The sequence below is a fragment of the Capra hircus genome, chromosome 8, assembly GCF_001704415.2.
Source record: "Capra hircus breed San Clemente chromosome 8, ASM170441v1, whole genome shotgun sequence".
NCBI lineage: Eukaryota > Metazoa > Chordata > Mammalia > Artiodactyla > Bovidae > Capra > Capra hircus.
In genome coordinates, this window is record NC_030815.1 from 36437895 (window position 1) to 36458997 (window position 21103).

The window sequence follows — 21103 nt, forward strand, 5'->3', positions numbered from 1 at the left end:
TATGATCAATATAACATCAAGCAAAACATGCCACACATAAAAAATATACACTATATGATTCTCAAGTGGTTCCCTCTTGAGAAGTAAGAGGCAAGTAGTAATTAGGAGAGCAGAAAGCAAACTTCTTGGGCTGGCAATATTTTATTTCTTGACCTGGATGTGGTTCCATAAATAGTTGTTTTTGATAAATTTCTGAACTATACCTTTACTTTCATGTATTTTTCTCTACTTGTTGCATGTCAGTAAAGTTTTATTAATGGCTATTATTTATTCACACATATACATGTATTAAATCACTTAATTTTCAAAATATAAGTTTTATAGCAATGTTTCTCAATGTGTAGGATCTAGCCCACTCTTGGACCACAGAAATGTCATGCAATTCCACAGAAAATTTATATGGGTAAGGACCACTCATTCATAACTTGGTGAGCTAAAATTTAAGGTAGAAATACTTGTTAACATTTAGTGCAACCAAAAATATTTTTTTAGTTCTTATTTTTTTTTCCTACTGGGACTGGAAATAAAAGAGCTAGATGGGATATAGTGACTTTTTCTCTGGGTTAGACTTGTCTCGTCGTTCTAAATTGTGCTGCTAGCCTATTCAGCAAGTTGAAAGTATGGATCATTGGCTACCAAGACAGACAAGCATCAGAGTACAGATGAATCAGAGCTGGATTTGCAACACCTCAGGAAAAATAAACTTCAAGTGCAAAGCCTATTGATTATGACAATGTCATGTATCAGGAAGGAAAACAAAACCCTGGAATCAGATCAGTGTTCAAATACAACCTTAATCATGTATGAGCTGGGTTGGTGGTAATCAAGCAACTTAATTTTTTTTCTTTTTTTTTTTCCCCCTTTATTTTAATTTACAATACTGTATTGGTTTTGCCATACATTGACATGAATCCACCACGGGTGTACATGCGTTCCCAAACATGAACCCCCCACTCACCTCCCTCCCCATAACGTCTCTCTGGGTCATCACCGTGCACCAGCCCCAAGCATGCTGTATCCTGCGCCGGACACAGACTGGCGATTCGATTCTTACATGATAGTATACATGTTACAGTGCCATTCTCCCAAATCATCCCACCCTCTCCCTCTCCCTCTGAGTCCAAAAGTCCGTTATACACATCTGTGTCTTTTTTGCTGTCTTGCATACAGGGTCGTCATTGCCATCTTTCTAAATTCCATATATATGTGTTAGTATACTGTATTGGTGTTTTTCTTTCTGGCTTACTTCACTCTGTATAATTGGCTCCAGTTTCATCCATCTCATCAGAAAATTTTTTTTCTTGATTATGTGTTTATTATTAATGATGAAATAATGGCTAGTAAACCAATGCTATATCCACTAACAAAACTGTCATTAAAAGGCAAAAGTCAAGATGCCAAAGAAAGTACACACTTCATTCAACTAATATTATTCTTCAAGGTGATTAATTTTCTAAGCCTTTATTTTCTCATCTATAAAATGAAGGTGAATTATCTACCTTCCAGATGTATTATACGCATTAAAAATAATACAACATGCATACCAGTTGTGATTCATGGAAGACTGATGCTCATTGTGAATAAAATAGCATTTCCATGGTCCCATTAAAAAAGACACACATGTCTTAAAGAACACTATTAAAGAAGGAAAACAAGTCATCTACAAAACATTTTTTAATGAATTAATATGCAGTTTGATTCTTTATCCTGGCCATGGGACAGTCTTTCAAGATATAGAAAATGGTCCTCTCTGCAAAGTCATTCAAGTATTGCTCTACAGATCTCTCCTTTACTTTATGCTGAATTAATTACTGTGAAATAGACTCAGTTGAGCCATGCTGGTGTTCGGATAGTGCTGTGTCTTGCAGAGTGTTTTATAGCTATTAATTACTGTCCTCACAATATTGGGAAATGGACCACTGCAACCTTCTTGGAGCACTAATTAGACTCTGGCACAAAAAGGTCATATAACCTGCTGAAGGTCATTCACTGAAGAAAGATGTGAAGACTGCAGGGACTGAAGGGACCCAGCTGGGATTCTAATACCAAAGCTCAGTTTTGTCATTCACTCTGTAATCTGGGCAAGTCACATAATCTCTCTCAGTTTCACTTCCTCCTATGAAAAATAATAAGAATGACTCACAGATATTGAGATCTAGATTCTAGGACTATAATAGCCTAAAGTCTCTTGAATAGAAACATACATTGACAATTTTATCTTTCAAAATATATCTTGCCATTTTTTTAAGTCAATAATTGTCTGAAACGTTGGACTCAGTTGCCAAAAGGAACTAAATCCAAGATTGAGTAGAACAAGGCTAGAGGGAGCCCTACAGAACTGTATTTAACCTTCAAAAGACAGTTATGTCTAGGAGACATGGGATTTAGAGCAGGTCAACCAGGCTCCTGTGAATTTGGCTCCTCCACTTAATAGCTGCATGACTTGGGCAATTAACTTCACTTTTCAAAGCTCGTTACCTCCTCTATAAAACAGGGATAATACTTCTCTTAGGAAGTTATTGTAAAGAGTAAAAGAGATGGTATAGACTAAATACAAAGTAAAAATAACTAAAAATACTTGTTTTGTTTCTAATAAGGAAAGCACCTGGTGGCTCAGATGGTAAAGAATCCACCCACAGTGAAGAAAACCCAGGTTTGATCCCTGGGTCAGGAAGATACCCTGGAGAAGGGAATGGCTACCCACTCTAGTATTTTTGCCTGGAGAATTCCATGGACAGACGAGCCTAGAAGGCTATAGTACATGGGGTCGCAAAGAGTCAGACACACTGAGTGACTAACACTTTCACTTTCATCAAGAACAAACTAAATAATAACTAAGAATATTTGCTTTGTTTCTAGTAAGGAAAGTAAAACATAGGATGGGTGAACTTCTGCTCATCTATACTGACATAGTAATACCTAACACTGCATCTGGTCCCATCACTTCATGGGAAATAGATGGGGAAACAGTGTCAGACTTTATTTTTTACAGCTCCAAAATCACTGCTGATGGTGATTGCAGCCATGAAATTAAAAGACGCTTACTCCTTAGAAGGAAAGTTAAGACCAACCTAGATAGTATATTCAAAAGCAGAGACATTACTTTGCCAACAAAGGCCCGTCTAGTCAAGACTATGGTTTTTCCAGTAGTCATGTATGGATGTGAGAGTTGGACTGTGAAGAAAGCTGAGCGCCGAAGAGTTGATGCTTTTGAACTGTGGTGTTGGAGAAGACTCTTGAGAGTCCCTTGGACTGAAAGGAGATCCAACCAGTCCATTCTGAAGGAGATCAACCCTGGGATTTCTTTGGAAGGAATGATGCTAAAGCTGAAACTCCAGTACTTTGGCCACCTCATGCGAAAAGTTGACTCATTGGAAAAGACTCTGATGCTGGGAGGGATTGGGGGCAGGAGAAGGGGCAACAGAGGATGAGATGGCTGGATGGCATCACTGACTTGATGGACACGAGTTTGGGTGAACTCCGGGAGTTGGTGTTGGACAGGGAGGCCTGGTGTGCTGCGATTCATGGGGTCGCAAAGAGTTGGACATGACTGAGAGACTGAACTGAACTGAACTGAACTGAACACTGAAAAAAATTTCAATACTTTTAGTAAGAAAATAGGATTATTCTATTCCTCCTCTGAAATGTTCTGAACTAAGAAAATGTCTTTTGAGTAAACAAAGATCATTTTAGCATTCCAACTGTATACTCTGCTGCTGCTGCTGCTGCTGCTAAGTCGCTTCAGTCATGTCCGACTCTGTGCAACCCCATAGACAGCAGCCCATCAGGCTCCCCTGTCCCTGGGATTCTCCAGGCAAGAACACTGGAGCAGGTTGCCATTTCCTTCTCCAATGCATGAAAGTGAAAAATGAAAGTGAAGTCGCTCAGTCGTGTCTGACTCTTAGCGACCCCATGGACTGCACCCTACCAGGCTCCTCCATCCATGGGATTTTCCAGGCAAGACTGCATATTCTACAGGATGTTATTAGCCAGGGGCTTGTGATTATTGATAAAGTCACCTGCATGGTCATCTGGACTGTTTCCTTCCTTCATTATTTATTCAGTTATTTAACATTCCTCTTGTTTCCTTTTACTGAGCAAGTAATTGGCATGCATTTGATGGACCCTGAAAAGAACATAAAATCCCTAACCTCAAGGGGCTTCCAGACTATGAAGGAAGCCTTTTATCAACAGATTATTGCAACAGAGCAATAACTTAACTCTACCCAGGAAAGTCCATTTAGACATCTTCTCCTCTGCAAAGCTGCACTGCATCTTGAAAGATGAGTAGGATTAAATCAGTTGGATAAGTTTGGGGAGCACATTATGGACAGAGAAAATAAGGTGCTAAAGGACAAAGATCAGCATGTCAGGTTAGAGAACTGGCAAGGGTTTTGTCATCAGGGCTGCACAGGGAGAGACTGAGGTCAGGGCACAAATCAGGCTTTCTAACTCTAATTATACTATCATTTGATTCCATCCTTAACTTCTAACCACATCTTATAGATCCTCACTAAATCTCTTGACGATGCACTGGTGCTGTATCCTCTGCTCATTAAAAAAAAAGCTAATCCCAATAGAATGCGAAATGAGAATTTTAAAAGTTCACTAGATATCACACCATAAGCAATACACTTGCCACATTTAAATCATTCAGATGATCTGCTGTGAAAAGTGCCCTGAAGATACCTTTTAAAAATGGCAGAGAATCTGACAATAGATATCCATTAAGTGGATGGTATTTACCAGACATTTTTGCTTGGATGAGGATGCAAAGATGAGTTAAATGCACCACCTGCCTTAAAGGAAATTTTTATGTAATGCTGTATACTAAGATAACTAATAGAGGACTGAATATGACAAGAGCCTTAAGAGTAGTACAAGCAGAATATGCTATGACACAGGAGATATAAATGGTGAGATCAGAAAGGTTAATCTTGTCACGCCAAACATCCAACTCTGAGATTAGAATCTCTTTTAATTGAAAATGTCTATCTCATGCACAAACAACCTCAATGTCAGCATTACCATGAGTCCTACAGAACGCACAGCATTTTAATGGATAAAATCAAGGGAGAGTGAATTCTAAGTAGAGGAAGTGAAGACAAAGTTTTGAAGGCAGGAATGTGGGATCAGTTCTCATAGCCAAAAAGTCATGGGCATGAAGCCCCAGTGCAGAATCTGTTCTCCCTGATGCTCCCATTCCACCCTCACTTTTACACAAGGTTCTCAGTGTCTCTTCCGGGTGTCACACTCTATCTACAACAGGCCAGCTTATCCCCAGGCTTCCTTCCAGTTTTCATCCAGATAGTACTATAAATCATCTCCATTATCTCCCCTAGGTTTCAGGAAAGGACTTCAGTTTCAGATAAATATTTCTTAGGACGGTTCTCTCAAGCTTTCTTTTACTAACCAGATCACTGGAAGGTATACCAAATAAAAGATATCTGCAGGATAAATTTTCTGTGCATTTCCAGAATAAAGTCTCCTTCAGTTCAGTTCAGTCGCTCAGTGGTGTCCGACTCTTTGTGACCTCATGAATCACAGCATGCCAGGCCTCCCAGAGTTTATTTTCATGTCCATCAAGATGGACATGTCCATCACATCCATCGAGTCAGTAATGCCATCTCATCCTCTGTCATCCCTTCTCCTCCTGCCCCCAATCCCTCCCAGCATCAGAGTCTTTTCCAATGAGTCAACTCTTTGCATGAGGTGGCCAAAGTACTGAGTTTCAGCTTCAGCATCATTCCTTCCAAAGAACACCGAGGACTGACCTCCTTCAGAATAGACTGGTTGGATCTCCTTGCAGTCCAAGGGACTCTCAAGAGTCTTCTCCAACACCACGGTTCAAAAGCATCAATTCTTCAGTGCTTAGCTTTCTTCACAGTCCAACTCTCACATCCATACATGACCACTAGAAAAACCACAGCCTTGACTAGATGGACCTTAGTTGGCTTTTGAATGTCTCTGCTTTTGAATATGCTATCTAGGTTGGTCATAACTTTTCTTAAAGCCTCCTTAGAGAAATCAAATAAATTCAAAGAAATAACAAATCATTGTTTGCTCTAAAAATACTATTCAGAAGTGCACCTGTGACAGATATCCAGTTCTTAGGTTAAGATAGGGTCTGTAATAAAACTGGGAGTCTTTGACCTATGAAAACCCCTTTGGGTGGACCTGCAGCCTACCTAGTCTCTGTGGTTTGAATCCATGTCAGCTCCATTCTTGGTACAGGAGAGAATATTTTGTTTAATCTCCAAGGATATTTCCCAACCTACTCTCCAAAAGTAGGTAGGGACCAGACAGTCCCAAGTTTCCCTTTATTGCCTCAGCCAGGAGGGCCCCTTGCACGTGTCTGTGCCTGCCTTCATAGATGGAGAATGAGAACCGGCAAGTGCAGCAGTGCAATGAATAGAGATTATCTGGCAATGGGGCTATAAATAGGGTGCTTTAGAACCCAAAGCACATTCAGCCAGCTACTGTCAGCATAGACTAAGAAAGGAGGCTTTATTATTATAGCAGAAGCAAGCAAACAGGCTTTCCTTGTGAGTAAAAGCAGCACATAATACACCCAACATGCTGCCTGGAGTTAGAGTACAAATCACAGGTCAGTTCTGAACAGAGAGTTTTCTCTCATCTAAAGCTAAAAAGCATACCTGGGCAACTCGCCACTGGGAAAAAGAAATTAGGCACTTGGTCTTCCATATTTTCTTGTGATGTTTTAGTCATTGGGTGGGATGGATGTAGACATATCTCCACAGTCTCCAGTGAGAGAACGAGATGGTGTAGGTGAGCAGGTAAGACACTGAGTAAATCGACCTGGGGCTTTTGAATACAAGGGAGATATATCAGCCGGCCCTCGGTGGCTGGGATGAGTAGAACTAGCAGCCCAGGGTGGAGCAATGGATTAAAAGAGCTTTCTACAAATGAGACATGACCAAAGGAGGACTGACCTTCACTGGAGCTGTCCCAGCAGAAGGCGACTGGCCACCAAGTCAAGGATGCTGGATTGACCACATATGCGAGAAAGGAGAATGAGATGAGAATGAGTGGCCTAGATGTTTACCTAATGTTGCTCCCATCTTCAAATGCTTTAATAAATCAGTTTCTCAGAATACAAAGTAACAGTGCCTATGGAAGAGCTCATTCCTTTTCATCCAGGGAAATGTGCCTATTCTTCCATAGCCCCATAAATGTTCACAGCTCCCTTGTCTAGCCACCTGGCAAAGGCAGGCTCCTCAACTGCAGCCAAGAGTTTGGAATATTTTCTTCTTTTTAAAAAGGTTAGTGTTGCCTGTGTTTCTATTACAAAAAAATGTAAGTTCTAGGAAATCTGAATTATAAGTGCTATTTTGAATGCACTAAGGATATTTATTACATAAAGGAATCCTGTGAAAAATTAATCAGGACTATGAAAGAGATGGGAATACCAGACCACCTGACCTGCCTCTTGAGAAACCTATATGCAGGTCAGGAAGCAACAGTTAGAACTGGACGTGAAACAACAGACTGGTTCCAAATAGGAAAAGGAGTACATCAAGGCTGTATATTGTCACCCTGCTTATTTAACTTATATGCAGAGTACATCATGAGAAATGCTGGGCTGGAAGAAGCACAGGCTGGAATCAAGATTGTCAGGAGAAAAATCAATAACCTCAGATATGCAGATGACCACCACCCTTATGGCAGAAAGTGAAGAGGAACTACAAAGCCTCTTGATGAAAGTGAAAGAGGAGAGTGAAAAAGTTGGCTTAAAGCTCAATATTCAGAAAACTAAGATCATGGCATCTGGTCCCATCACTTCATGGGAGATAAATGGGGAAACAGTGGAAACAGTGTCAGACTTTATTTTTTGGGGCTCCAAAATCACTGCAGATGGTGACTGCAGCCATGAAATTAAAAGACGCTTCCTCCTTGAAAGGAAAGTTATGACCAACCTAGATAGTATATTCAAAAGCAGAGACATTACTTTCCCGACTAAGGTCCGTCTAGTCAAGGCTATGGTTTTTCCAGTGGTCATGTATGGATGTGAGAGTTGGACTGTGAAGAAAGCTGAGCACTGAAGAATTGATGCTTTTGAACTGTGGTGTTGGAGAAGACTCTTGAGAGTCCCTTGGACTGCAAGGAGATCCAACCAGTCCATTCTGAAGGAGATCAGTCCTCGGTGTTCTTTGGAAGGAATGATGCTAAAGCTGAAACTCCAGTACTTTGGCCACCTCATGCGAAAAGTTGACTCATTGGAAAAGACTCTGATGCTGGGAGGGATTGGGGGCAGGAGGAGAAGGGGACGACCGAGGATGAGATGGCTGGATGGTATCACTGACTCGATGGACACAAGTTTGAGAGAACTCCAGGAGTTGGTGATGGACAGAGAGGCTTGCCATGCTGTAATTCATGGGGTTGCAAAGAGTCGGACACGACTGAGCGACTGAACTGAACTGAACTGATGGGGGGTTGCTTTTTTATTTACCAATTTATTAATCTATATTGTGGTCCAGGTTTGGTTCACTGTCCTGGATGATGATACCACATACACCTCAAAAGAATATGAGTTTGCTACTAACATAAACTCAGGTCTCCAGGAAGCCAGGGCATTCCTCCCAAACAGGTCAAAATGGTTTGAGAGAGCAAGGTAAAGAGGCAGACCTGGGCTGATGGTTAGGAGGTGGGGCCAGGCTGAGAGCACCCACCATGCAGTGGCCTTGTGGTTTGAATCTCCCACTGGCACCAAAGGAAGAACTGCCCAGGATTTCTCACCACATGTCCAGAGGTGAGGCACAAGAGGGAGGGGTGAGACTGAAAAGCTATCAGACATCAGACATCAGAGAAAAAAAAAAGGAGTCAAACTCCTCATTACACCCCACTATGGGGAAAGCAATGACAACCCACTCCAGTACTCTTGCTTGGAAAATCCCATGGACGGAGGAGCCTGGTGGGCTGCAGTCCATGGGGTCGCTAAGAGTCGGACATGACTGAGCGACTTCACTTTCACTTTTCACTTTCATGCATTGGAGAAGGAAATGGCAACCCACTCCAGTGTTCTTGCCTGGAGAATTCCAGGGACGGGGAAGCCTGGTGGGCTGCCATCTATGGGGTTGCACAGAGTCGGACACGACTGAAGCGACTTAGTAGCAGCAGCAGGAGCAGCAGCAGCAGCAGCAGCATAGTGATACATGCTGCCTTTGCTTTGGTTAACTCACATCTGAATCTCTTCCTAGGTTTGGAGAATTCACCATCTTAGGCATCTTGTATAGAAATAGGCACCTGCCTTCTAGCCCCCAGGAGCCAAAAAGTCCCAGACACTGGCACTCTCTGAAGCCTGGAAGCTTGAGTGTAGGTATGTAATCCAAGCTAATTCAAGCAGGAAACAAGTTTCATTCAGAGGTCTTGGTTAACGTCCAGCACTGGAAAAAGCAGAAACACCAGTCATGGTGACCTGCTATAGAGACTGTGGTGCCCTGACCAAAGTCTTTTCAAGGTGTAAAATTGGCTACAGTCATGGCAATCTGCCTCCCTTGGTTCCTACCTATGTTTGGTTCTTCAGGCCTCCCATCTGTGAGCCAGATAACATCTTCCCACAAATTCTTTTCTGTTCAACCACCTGAAGTCAATTTCTGTTGTTTGAAATGAAGAATCCTGACTGGTCACACACACATGCAGAGGCATTCACATGCAGGCATATGTGTACACTCCAAGTAGGGATAATGCACTACAGAGCGAACTTAAGGATAGGCCAAGGAAATAAGTAGTCTAACTTTGGCTTGACAATGAGTCTTTGGTATGGTGCTCAATAACTGGAGTGGCTGTTAGAAATATTTTCTAAAAAGGAAGTATATAAATAGAAAATTATAAGCCCTCAATTTTAGATTCAGCAGTTTTAAAAATCCTATTTTGCATTAAAACCATTGATCACAAGTTATAATCATAAGATAGTGAGAAATCTTTAGAGAACAACAAGATGGATGATGCAAGTATTTGAGAATGCAAAGTACTGGTTGTGTGAATATCCAGAAAGAGGTACATATAAACATCACATGTACCCAGCAATATAAAAATTGAGTGTGTAGGTAGTTTATTTGCCGATAATGATCAGAACTTCTCCTGTGACAGTCTGCTTTTTAAGTACATGTTTTATTTCATTTCTTATAGAATAGAATTCTTAACCTTGAGGCTACAATTACTGCAAAAATGCTTTATATATCTGTTATTGGATATTGAATTTACTCTCTGTATGTTGTTAGAGAACACATTTGTTAGACAATGTTTGTTGTAGCAAATTGAATTTAACTATCTAAGTTGAAATGTACACATCAGCTCTGTGATGATTTTCTCATTAAAAATGACTGTGCTAACTTTATGTTCTACAAAAATATAAATGTCTTGAAGTTACTGCCTAGTCAAAGAGCAAACTTGTCTCAACTTAATCCTTCATGCAATTTCAGAAAACAAAGCTTGTGGTTCTAAAAGACTTATTTATAAAAGCAACAAGAAGCTTCTTTCAGTCACAGAAGAAAATGGATGTCATTGTCTTCTAAATTATGAACAGTGAAAAGTTAAACATATTCATGCATATAGATATAACCGCAATGGTATTGCGCTATCTAGGTTTGTTATAGTTTTTCTTCCAAGGAGCAAGCGTCTTTTAATTTCATGGCTGTCTTTCTCCTAGAGACACAGAGAGGTATATTATACCCAGGGGCAAAGGATTTTTATCCAGAGAGAGTGCCTGTGGACCTGCCTGAAGATTTCCTCAGCCGGGCCAAGGAAGATTCCACATCAGTATGCATGAGTAGATTACCCAAGCTAGGGACCAAAGGAGAGCATGGTTGCAATTTACTAAAGATTGCCAGCATCATAGAATTGAGAGCATGCTGAATGAATATTTGCAATCTATTCAGTTACTGCCTTCTGCAGCAAGCATTAGGCATTCCTCGAGACAAACACATGCTGGATTCGACATCATCCATGATTGAGTAGAGATAAAACCAAGAAGGAAACCCTTTTCTCTCCAACACCATCACTGGACTATTACCAACATGCTTTCAAATTTTTCAGGGACCTAGTTATTATCCCAAAACGTATATATGAATGTCCATAACAGCATTATTCATAGTACTTAAAAGTAGAAAAAATCCAAATGTCCATCAATTGGAGATAAGCAAAATGTGGTATATCCAAATAATGGAATATTATTCAGCAATAAAAATCAAGGAAGTAGAGATAGAGGCTATAACATAGATGAATATTAAAAACATTGCATTAATCTGAAGAAGCCAGACATGAAAGGCTATATATTGTATGATTCCATTTATATGAAATGCCCAGAAGAGGCAAATCCATAGAGTCAGAAAGTAGATTTGTGGTTGCCAGAGACTGGGTATGTTGGGGGAAAAAGGGAGATTGCAAATGGTGATGACGTTTCTTTTTAGAGTGATGAAGATGCTCTAAAATTGATTATGGTGCTGGTTTCACAGCTCTGTAAATATTATAAACATCATTTTATTTTACACTTTAATAGATGAATTGTATGGGATGTAAATTACATCCCAATATATACTATTGTATTTTATTTTAAAATAGAATATTTTAAAAAAGAATCTTGGTGGGGGTTAGAGGGAACTTTGGGGAGGAAGGAGATGGTGAGGGGCTGATTAGAATTAATCATAAACTGGAAATAATTAAGTTATTATTTAATCAGCTAAAAAAAGCACCTAAAAGAGATTTAATATTTTTTACAATTATCAGCAGTGGGGGCTGGTCATGTACTGGTTCTTTTGGAAGGCTGACTTTGTGATACAAAAGCCAAATATTTTGTTTAAAGGTAGAGAAAGTTGAATTAGATAACAGAAAAAGGCGGTATTCTTATCAAATTCTCTGGAAATAAGGAATTTTTAGAATCTCATGTTAAAACCAGATTTGTTTAGCAAGATGTGTGTGTGTGTGAGTGTGTGTGTGTGTGTGTGTGTGTGTTTGTAGTAATCAGAGAGTGAAGGTGTACAGAAAGAAAAGGTGGATAGAAGATAAGTATTTCAGACTTAGGCTTTCAAGATAGCTCAATCTTGAATTAATTAGGCAATTGAGAAAATAAAATTTCTTTCTTCCCTTTTTCCCTTTACTTTCCTCCTCTTCTCCCTCTGAATTTACCAGTAGAAAAGACAATTCAGGACCAGCACTCCAATAGTTTGAGTCTGTATGACTTCTCCTCTCTCTTGCCTTCTCTATGAGGTAATTTCAACCTAACCGATTTCTTGAAATCTTCTTTGTGTCTTCATGCTCAAGAATACCATCAGCAAAATCACTCGTTCTTCATTAAATCTGGAAAAGCCACAAAAACTCCACTTGAATGTTCTTTCCCAGTTAGAAACTCCATCAGCAGAAAATGTGCCATTCCTCAGCTCAGGTCCAACTCTTATTGTACAGTCCTGAGATGCTGCTGCTCTGGGACCTAAGCGGCAGTGCCAAAAGGAGCACTAAAAATTCATATGCACGATCTCCCAGAATTGGGGAATCATTTCAGAGAGACTTCAGGAATGGAACTGCACAACAGTGCTGAGGAAAGGGAGGAAAAGAGGCTCCTTCTTTTCAGGCCCTTTGTCCAAAAAGATGACAAGAAAATGAACAGACACAGTGTCAATTCTGAAAAGAAGTTACATGGCTGGAGAGCATGACAGGCAAGAAGTAGAGGCTCTAACTAAGAAGAGACCCTTCGTTCTCGACAACAATCCTTTCTATCCCCTGAAAATTCATCTAAAGGGTCAACATGAAGTCATCCTAAGTCTCCTGTTTAAATATGTCCTAGTCAGAATTCTTTTCTGCTGGGCATCTTGGAACACCTAACATGAGTTTTGTTTTATATTAAGTACCAGGGACGGGGGAGCCTGGTGGGCTGCTGTCTATGGGGTCGCACAGAGTCGGACACGACTGAAGCGACTTAGCAGCAGCAGCAGCAGCAGCAGCAACATGTTAATAGGTTGCCCTTTAAAATCTTAAAATGCTGAGACACCTAAAACAGATTGGAAACCATGGTAGGAGAAGGAAAAGAGTAAATATGCATTTTTTCTTAATCTCAAACGTTTTTGACCTTAGAATCCATATCCCTCCAGAATACTGATTAAATTCATGTGGAAGTCTAGTGTTCCAAGACATGAAGCTTGGAAAGTATTGATAAATATCAAACTCCCATGGTAAAAACTAATAGTCGCTCAGTCATGTCCAACTCTTTGTGACCCCATGAATTGCAGCCCACCAGGCACCTCTGTCTGCAAGAATCTCCAAGCAAGAATACTGGGTTGTCATGCCCTTCTCTAGGGGATCTTCCTTACCCAGGGATGGAACCTGGGTAACCCACATTGCAGGCAGATTCTTTACCATCTGAGCCACCAGGCAAGTCAGCCCATGGTAAACAGTAAGCCAAAAAGTTGACTGCATTCACTTCCCAAAGAGTGTCTCTTGGAATTTTAGTCATGCATAGTATTCCTCTATTGATATTCCATAAAGGAATTCCATGCTTAAGCAGATTTTGGGAAAAATGCCCTTACTAGAAATTATTTGATTTTTTATACTCCTAAATACTTCCTATTAATTTATATCACTTTCTCTTTGCCTCCAGGCATTACTTCATCTGAGGGAAAGGGCTTTAATATTTGCTTGAGTGAAATAATCACACAGATTTGAGAATGTTACAATTAATTTCTAGTCTAAGATATGTCAGCACCAAATTAGATGATGAGCCTGCCCCCACCCTTGTTTATAATTGAAATAACTTGTATTTCTACTGGTTGCAGGAGAAGTTTCACATATGATTCATCCCTAGAGCTCCTCTCCTTCAATAACACCTTGAATACAGAAGATATGCAAGAAATTTTTGTTGAATCAAAGAACAAAAGGCAACACAAGAGCCACAGCTGACCACAAAATATAGACCTAGGTGGAAGAGAGGTTTGACTTATGTTTTTCCTGATAATCTATAGTAGTCATCAGACCTCTGCCACTCATGACTGTGTCCAAGTACTTTTAAAAGCCGCAATACGGTCTGCCAGTTTCTCATAGGTATATATTCTACATATACCTGGAGAAAACAAGCAAAACCCTTTGACTGAGATTAAATGATGTCCAGAGGCTAAAATCAAACTTCTAGGATATTGTCCAAGGAAGGCCTAGCATGCAGGGTTTTAGCCTTGAGGACTGGCAGTAATATCTTCACCGTGGATATAATTGAGTCCTCATCCAGTGAGCAGATGTTCCTGGAAGGATGATGTTTGTAGCAAAGGACTGCCCCAGGCATTTTATAGCTTCCATGGTGGTTTCAACAAGAAGCTAAAGAAGCTGGCACTAATGGTCAAGTATTACCTGCTTCTCTGCATCACCCTTGTGCTAAGAAAGCTGCTCTACTTAACATGGTGAACTTCCGGAAGTTACACTCTACTGTATTACCTTCCTTCAGTGTAATTTGTCATCCCACTGCTCAAATATGGCTGTGAAAGAACAGTTCACCAGATGGGTGGTTATCCGGCCCAGGAGTCAAAATTATCCCAGTGTGTCATAATTCCTGGTATTTTGAGCTATGAAATTGTTGAGAAGGAAGATAAGGCAAGGGTTGATCAATTCCTTCACAAATTCCTGTACTCATTTGTTCACTCAGCAACATTTATTGAATGCCTAGTATGTCCCAGGAGAAGGCAATGGCACCCCACTCCAGTACTCTTGCCTGGAAAATCCCATGGACAGAGGAGCCTGGTAGGCTGCAGTCCATGGGGTCGTGAAGAGTTGGACACAACTGAGTGACTTCACTTGCACTTTTTACTTTCATGCATTGGAGAAGGAAATGGCAACCCACTCCAGTGTTCTTGCCTGGAGAATCTCAGGGACGGGGGAGCCTGGTGGGCTGCGGTCTCTGGGGTCGCACAGAGTTGGACGCGACTGAACAGACTTAGCAGCAGCAGCAGCAGCAGCAGTATGTCCCAAGAATTGCTAAGTTGATTCCTTAATTTAAATATGACCAACTCACACAAACCTTAGCTTCTACATGTGCTTACATTTCACATCTGGAAGTTACGTAGTTTTGGCCAGTCACTGTCTCTGCTATTCCTTGTTCCTTACATTTCTAGTTTCTTTTCCCTACTTTGACTCCATACCTCAGCTTTTACTCTCTTTCTAGCTAATTGGTTTACATATCAAAAGGTTTCTCTGGAAAAACAGAATCAAGAGGAGATTAATATGAATGCTTATTTTAAGGAACTGGTTCACATGATTATGAGTGCTGATGAGTTTGAAATTTAACCAGCACACTGGAAACTCAGGTAAGATTTGATGTTCTAGTGTTGACTTTGAAATCTATAGGACAGACCAGCAGACTGGAAATTCAGGCAGAGTAGCTGTTGTAATCTTGAGTCTAAAAGTTGTAAGGAAGAGCAGCAAGGTAGAAATTCAGACAGATTTCCATGTTACTGACTTGGGGCAGAGCCCCTTCTTAGATAGGAAATCTATTTATGTTCTTGAGGCTTTCAACTGATTGGATGAGGCCCAGAGACATAATCAAGGTCATTCTCCTTTACTTAAAGTAAATTTATTGAAGATGTTAATTACAACTATAAAATGCCTTCATAATAACATCTTGACTAATATTTGACTACACTGGGTACCATAGCCTTGCTAAATTAATATACAACATTTAAGCATCACAGCTTGATATCCTGGATTTTATCTTATTTTCCTTTGGTGAACAGGTAGGATTTGACTTTCAGTTTCTGCATATCAGTTCTATATCTTTGAACTACTAACTACAACAGGTTTGTGGGTTGAGAGGGAATCTAAAAATGGGAATGCATATATGGAAGAGATTTGGACCCAACCCTTGAGGAACTTCTGCTGTTGGTAAAGAAACATTATTTAGAATACTGTATTTGATCATAAGCCTAAATCTCTATAACACGTATGTGTATGCAAAATGCTAGAATGACACAGTGGAATGAGGGATCAGTTCCATCCACTAGAGGAAGAGTGTGGAAGTGTTAGTTGTTTAGTCATGTCTCACTCTTTATGACCCTATGGATTGTAGCCAGCCAGGCTCCTTTGTCCATAGAATTTTCCAGGCAAGAATCCTGGAGTGGGTTGCCATTCCCTTCTCCAGGGTATCTTCCCGAGCCAGGGCTCAAATCAGGGTCATCCACTCGAATCTCCGACAGGCAGATTCTTTTGCCATCTCAGCCACCAGGGAAGCCTGGTGGAGGGAAGATAGGAGGGAATTCACAAAGTTGAAATGCTCTATCTTGGGGACGAATACAATGACTTATGGTGGGAAAATGGCAAGAAAACACTCTGGGTAGAGGAAACTGAAAGAATAAAGCCTGGGTGGAATACTATGGAGTCTAGTTGCTCATTTACTGGAGAGAGGGAGGAGCAAGTAAAATGATCAGAAAGAAGATGGGAAAAGAAGATTGGGAACAGAATGAGAAGGACTTTAGCTGTCATAATTAGTGTCTGTCACCTTGCCCTATCGACAACAAGACAAAATCTTCACACAAGATATGGATAGACTGGGAAGGTTCCCATTTATAGGGACTTAGAAGATAAGGGGTAACTGTCTCAGAAAGATGAAATGGTGAAAGATAAAGAGGCAGCCTTGCCAAAGGGCTTCGTCATCTGATTTTCTGGGGTAACTTCATCACCGCATTGTCAGAATTAGATATTTGCATCAGCTAGCACCTTCCCACAGGAACCCTATTCTGTTTCACCAGGAGGCCAGAGGCAACTCACCCAATTTGTAGCTTGTCATCTGTTGGGATTTGCAGCTTCACCTGATCCACAACCTCACTAACACTATGTGCAAAGGCCTTGGGATTTTTATGACTTGGTGCAAACTTTGTGACTGCTCAGGAGGTGAGCTTGAATTTGTGAGTTGCCCCTGACTTATCCACCCTCTATGAAACTGTTAGCTAATCAACTCAGTTTATAAGAAGGAAAGTGACTTTTTCCTTTCAATTATAAAAAAGAGGGAGGTGTTTATTCACCATATGACTTGGTCCCAATTGTAGCTTAGATGAAAATCAGTTGTAATTTTCTCAGATATATATGGTTATATAACTCAAGCAAGTATGAAATAAATTTTCCTGAGATGAAATAATGCCTAAAGGCTAGAATCAAGGCCAATGTCAAGTGAGGTTTTATGTTGCCTACTTCAGGGGTTGCCAAAGAGCATGTTCCATAACGTGAGCTTCAGGAGGTTGATCCTGAGGGCCAAGTTCATGTGGAATAGTGATCTGTAGAGGGGAGGGGGGTCACCCGTGTGTAACCTGTTCCCTTGTTCTGACAGTTCAGAGTATGGATGAGGCAACTAGTTCATAAACTTATGCTAAGTATGGAAGACTTTGAATCACTGAGATGCCTTAAGACATTATTATTTCTAAACTTTTTTTCAAAGGACCTTAGAGTGGAGGAATTACCATTCTGCTTTCTCCCAACATGGAATCTCTCTCCTTCCACCTCTCTCTCTCCACTTTCTTTGACCAATAACAAAGGAAAAAACAAAAACCATAAAGGTGAGTACTATCCAGTCTACAAAACACTGTGTGTTTACCACGCTGTTCATAGGGTACCTAATTCAACGAGAGATCCCGCATCTTTAAATGGGGTTCAAGAGCGTGGGTGGAAGAATAAAGATTCACTCTAAGTCTTCTGACAGTAAAATCCAGTTATTTCCATGCAATATTCCCACCCTTAGAAGGGCAACATACTTAAGACAAAAGGGCTCAGTTGTAATTACTTCGAATAACAGTGCCTTTTCAATTCCTCAAACAATATGGTGAGTGCTAAGCTAAGAATAGTTAAGAAGATGAAGAGGAAGCAGTGCGAACCCAAGACTATGCAATACATAGAAAAGGTCCTGACAGGGAAACATTCTTTTACGTGCTTAATTTCCTGACACGCAGTAGCACAAGGATCCCCTAGCCCTCCCACTTTCACCTCCTCTATAGTTAGAACTCTCTTCAGCTTCTGCCTATCTTCTTTTTGTGGGATAGTTTCACAAGTGACGTCCGTTGTAGCTCAGCTGGTAAAGAGTCTGCCCGCAATGCCGGAGACCTGGGTTCGATCCCTGGGTTGGGAAGATTCCCTGGAGAAGGGAAAGGCTACCCACTCCAGTATTCTGGCCTGGAGAATTCCATGGACTGTATGGTCCATGGGGTCTCAAAGAGTCAGACACAACTGACTTTCGCTTCACTTCACAAGTGACTTCCTGAATATAGAGCTGCCCACAGGGCATGTTTCATATTGAAAAGTGTATCATTTATCTCACTATTATCAAAAGCTTCCGTCGGTCCTCTATGCCTCATTTAGTATTCAAAAGTTAGAGAAATAAAAGTTTAGTAATACCAATCCTACCCCCTGAGAAATTATTTCACAAGCCAATTAGATTCAAAGTTTCTTTTCTAAAAATTATTTCTACTTACAATAGTCTCCAGAACAGTCTTTATCTTTACCAGGTATGCACTGGAGAAGGAAATGGCAACCCACTCCAGCGTTCTTGCCTGGAGAATCCCAGGGACGGGGGAGCCTCCTGGGCTTCCATCTCTGGGGTCGCAGAGTTGGACATGACTGAAGCGACGCAGCAGCAGCAGCAGCAGCAGCAGCAGCAGCAGCAGCAGCAGGAACCTATTTAGGCATAGCTTTCCCTCAGAAAGCGAAGTCGCTCAGTCGTGTCTGACTCTTTGCAACCCTATGGACTGTAGCCTGCCAGGCTCCTCCATTCATGGGATTTTCCAGTCAAGAATACTGGAGTGGGTTGCAATGTCTGTTTCCAGGGGATCCTCACAACTCAGGATGGAAACCAGTCTCTTGCATTGCAGGCAGACTCTACGATCTGAGCCACCAGGAAAGTTCCCCCCAGAAGGCAGCATGTAAAACCTCCCAGGAAATTGCAGCTAGCTTCATTAGACTATCACACTAGAATGGTCAATGCATGACACTTTTGGATATCTACACTCTTGTTTAATCTATATCACATTGACTCTAAGTAGGGAAAACCACTAGACCATTCAGGTATGACCTAATTCAAATCCCTAAGTATTATACAGTAGAAGTGAGAAATAGATTTAAGGGACTAGATTTAATAGAAAGATCACCTGATGAATTATGGACAGCGGTTCATGACACTGTACAGGAGACAGGGAGCAAGACCATCCCCAAGAAAAAGAAATGCAAAAAAGGCAAAATGGTTGTCTGAGGAAGCCTTACAAATAGCTGAGAAAAGAAGAGAAGTGAAAAGCAAAGGAGAAAGGGAAACATGTACCCATTTAAATGCAAAGTTAAAAAGAATAGCAAGGAGAGATAAGAAAGCCTTCCTTATGGTCAGTGCAAAGAAATAGAGGAAAAGAACAGAATGGGAAAGACTAGAGATCTCTTCAAGAAAATCAGAGATACCAAGGGAACAATACATGAACCATGAACTTCCAGATGTTCAAGCAGGTTTTAGAAAAGGCAAAGGAACCAGAGATCAAATTGCCAACATCTGCTGGATCATCGAAAAAGCAAGAGGATTCCAGAAAAACATCTATTTCTGCTTTACTGACTATACCAAATCCTTTGACTGTGTGGATCACAATTAACTGTGGAAAATTCTGCAAGTGATGGGAATACCAGACCACCTGACCTTCCTCTTGAGAAACCTGTATGCAGGTTAGGAAGCAACTGTTAGAACTGGACATGGAACAACAGACTGGTTCCAAATAGGAAAAGGAGTATGTCAAGGCTGTATATTGTCACCCTGCTTATTTAACTTATGTGCAGAGTACATCATGAGAAACGCTGGGCTGGATGAAGCACAAACTGGAATCAAGATTGCTGGGATAAATGTCAGTAACCTCGACACCATCATTATGGCAGAAAGTGAAGAAAAACTAAAGAGCCTCTTGATGAAAGTGAAAGAGGAGAGTGAAAAAGTTGGCTTCAAGCTCAACATTCAGAAAACTAAGATCATGGCATTTGGTCCCATCACTTCATACCAACTAGATGGGGTGACAGTGGAAACAGTGGCTGACTTTAATTTTAAGGGCTCCAAAATCACTGCAGATGGTGACTGGAGCTATGAAATTAAAAGATGCTTACCCTTGGAAGAAAAGTTATGACCAACCTAGACAGCATATTAAAAGTCAGAGACATTACTTTGCCAACAAAGTTCCATCCAGTCAAGGCTATGGTTTTTCCAGTAGTCATGTATGGATGTGAGAGTTGGACTATAAAGGAAGCTGAGCGCCCAAGAATCGATGCTTTTGAACTGTGATGTTGAAGAAGACTCTTGAGAGTCCCTTGGACTGCAAGGAGATCCAACCAGTCCATCCTAAAGGAAATCAGTCCTGAATAGCCATTGAAAGGACTGATGCTGAACCTGAAACTCCAATACTTTGGCCACCTGATGTGAAGAGCTGACTCATTTGAAAAGACCCTGATGCTGAGAAAGATTGAAGGCAGGAAGAGAAGGGGAAGGCAGAGGATGAGATGGTTGGATGGCATCAGCAACTCAATGGATATAAGTCTGAGTAAACTCAGGGAGTTGGTGATGGACAGGGAGGCCTGGTGTGCTGCAGTCCATGGGGCCGCAAAGAGTCAGACACGACTGAGCAACTGAACTGAACTGAAGATTGACTCTGGTCTTGGTCATATGACTTGCCACAGCCAACTGAGCAACAGTAAATATAAGGTCTGACAGTGATTACTCATTGTAGCTTAGCCTATCAGAACACGGCTATTGCAATGTGAAGAAACTGTCTAAATTTAAAGATGAAATATCAAGTGAAGATAAAATTCAACATTAATTCACTTTTTCAGTGAAGCAGAATTCAGGATGGGATTAGATGTGCAACACATTTATTGAGGGAAAACACCACAGGGAATAGAGGAAGGGGCTAGCAATCAGAAGACTCATCATGATGTTTTACAGATCTGGCCTTTGTAGGAGAGGAGGAAGGAAGGGTACTAGATATGCTAAATGTGATTCCAAGAAAGTCTTAGCTATGCAAATACAGATTCCTGGGCCCAAAGTGGCCTGTCACACAGAAATAGGCCTGCCTTCCCGTGCCTTCCATGCTTACTCACTAGCTCTTGGGAAATG